At 33.2% G+C, this 2,650-nt stretch overlaps 1 long non-coding RNA gene across 1 annotated transcript; it reads left to right on the top strand.

Annotated features, from left to right (window-relative positions):
• Positions 1 to 770: 770 nt before the first annotated feature.
• Positions 771 to 2,306, top strand: LOC114889976. The gene is made up of 2 exons (XR_003792187.1): positions 771 to 891; positions 2,066 to 2,306. It is a non-coding gene; the product is annotated as an uncharacterized LOC114889976 (long non-coding RNA).
• Positions 2,307 to 2,650: the final 344 nt, after the last annotated feature.

Raw genomic sequence — 2,650 nt, 5'->3', positions numbered from 1 at the left:
TTCTTTCTTTCTTTCTTTCTTTCTTTCTTTCTTTCTTTCTTTCTTTCCTTCCTTCCTTCCTTCCTTCCTTCCTTTCTTCCTTCCTTCTTTCCTTCCCTCATTGAGACAAAGAATCATCCCAAATTGAGGAGGTGGACTTTGAGAGCAAGATTTATGATTTTTTCCCCTATTCCTCTTTTTGTGAGTTTGTAAGTGTATGCTTCTGTATGAGATTTTGTCTGTATAGCTTTGCTTCCACCATTTATCCAAAGGTTCTATCCGTTCGTTTTTTTTTCTTAATAAGTAATTTTTAATTTAATAACTTTATTATATTTTACTTTATTTTATTTTACTTTATCTTCTTTCTTTCTTTCTTTTTTCCTTCCTTCCCTCCTCCCTCCCACCGTCCCTCCCTCCCTCCGTCCTTTCTTTCTTTCTTTCCTTCTTTCCTTCTTTTCTTCTTTCTTCCTTCCTTCCTTCCTTAAATTAAATTCAATATAGATATTTAAATTTAAGGTAAAACTAAATTATAATTTGAAATTATATGTGGAGTTTTATTTCCTAAAGAATATTTTGGAAATTTCAACTCCTATTTTAACTTATATTTTCAGAGAAGGTATTTGGTCCAAATGAAGAATATCTTCAATTATTGTTCTTCTATTGCAAGCAAAATAGGATTTATACTTCTTTTCATGAAATATGGTTGTTTGACAACAGAAGGATAAATATTTTATATTTTTAGAAACAACAGTCAGGCTACTGATATTCTTAATGAGTTTTAATAAATCTGAATGCTTCTTATCATCTACTCTTTAGCTGGTACCTGAGGAGTTGTATACCTCCGGGAAGATACGTGCTCCAGACCCGTAAATATGCAGTTCACAGAGCCCACCACCAGAGGACAATAATGAAGTAAAATCTTGAAACCATGTAGTGAAAATAGTGGGAGTTTAAATAAAAGCAACATTTCACAGTATGCTTTTCTGACCAATGTTATATCTAATAACCTAATGGATTATATGTACATGGATTCTGAAAAGTCAGCAGCACACTTCGCTGGTCAATTTCTATGATAAGGGGAAGGGAATTTGAGTGTAGAAAAACAGTATACTTACATCTTAAAATTCCACCCCTACAGAATCTACTCACTATTGAAAACTGGTAAGAATAATAGCTTTCTGTGTCTCAGTGACCAGTTAACATTTTCAAGAGTAGAATTTATCTTCCTATGATGCTCAAATACACAGGAAAAATGCATATCTAGGACAATGGATAAACTCTATATGACATGAGAAAATAGTTATTCAAATGGAAAAAGTATAAGATCTACAAGGCACAGTTTTATATGCATTAGTGTGGATATATACGTAAAGAAGCTCTAAGAAACATAAAAATCACTTCCAGGAAGTAATTTTAGGTAGAAGAGAATTAACATGGATGAGGAAGAAAAGAGAGTTGGTTTTAAAATAGTTTCATTTACTTGTTTTTTTGTTTGTTTATTTATTTGTTTTATTTATTTGGTCTTTGGAATATAAGAAAACAGTGGCTTTCAGATCAGTATCCCAGTGGAACAAAGGGACCGAGGTCTATCCTGGAGCCCGGCCATTGTTTGACTATCTTGTAATAATCCTGGTGAAATACAACCAAATCATTTGAACTATAAGCATCCTCTCTGACAATAAACTTAAGACACCAACATTATATATTAAAGAAAGTAAAGAGAGAATACTGTTTTCTTTAGAGAGAAAATACAGATCCTGGCCCAAATCAATAATGTCAGCAAACCTCATGGGTATAAAATATTCTGCTGCCTATCATTTAGAACATGCCTCTAGAAGAGGGAAACTGGGCGATAATTTCCCCAGATTTTATATTTAATTCAAATATTTTAGATAAGAGGCATCTCTAGTAAAACATTGTATTATTGATTCTTTCCAATATGATAGCTCACAGGAGTTCCTCTTTCCTTCTCAAATACATATGGGGAAATGGAGGTGGGTGTGGGTTAGAGGAAGTATCTAAATAGAGCATAATAATCAACAGTTTGTTTTTTAAAAATAGAAATTTCTATTCAAATTGTTTCCAGAGACAGAAACACACAGAGACAATTCCATGTGACAAGAGTGAAAGAGACCAGAGTGATGCAGCTGCAAATCAAAAAACTGCCAACACCAGTGATTGATGGCCACCACCAGAATCTGGTTAAGACAAAGAAGGATCCTCCCCTTGAGGCGTCAGAAAGAACATGGTCCTCTCAACACTTTGAGTTTGAACTTCTGGCCTCTAGAGCTGTGATAAAATAAATTTCTGTTCTTTTAAGCTAACAAGTTTGTGGTATCTTGTTATGGTAGCCCTAGAGATGACAGTATTTGATTCCTGAGCTGGCAACTGTATTTTGATTATGTAATGACTATTCCAAGATAATCAACAGACACAAAGATAAAGGCAAAACTGAGACTAAGCCCAGTTCTTTTTATTCCCAGAATAATAAATGAGTTTTTAATTAATTTAGATCTCTTTGTCTAACCCCTCTGCTTTTCAGAAGAGTATGTGGGACCAATCAAGTATTAATATGTTATACTTTCATTTTAATTCATCTCAAATTATTTCTAATTCCCCTTATGAGTTCTTACTTGACCCATGAATTATTTAGGAATATATTCTTTAATTT

Source organism: Monodon monoceros, unplaced genomic scaffold (genome assembly GCF_005190385.1).
Source record: "Monodon monoceros isolate NGI ecotype Baffin Bay Population unplaced genomic scaffold, NGI_Narwhal_1 Contig5092_ctg1, whole genome shotgun sequence".
NCBI lineage: Eukaryota > Metazoa > Chordata > Mammalia > Artiodactyla > Monodontidae > Monodon > Monodon monoceros.
This window is presented reverse-complemented; position numbering and strand designations above follow the sequence as displayed.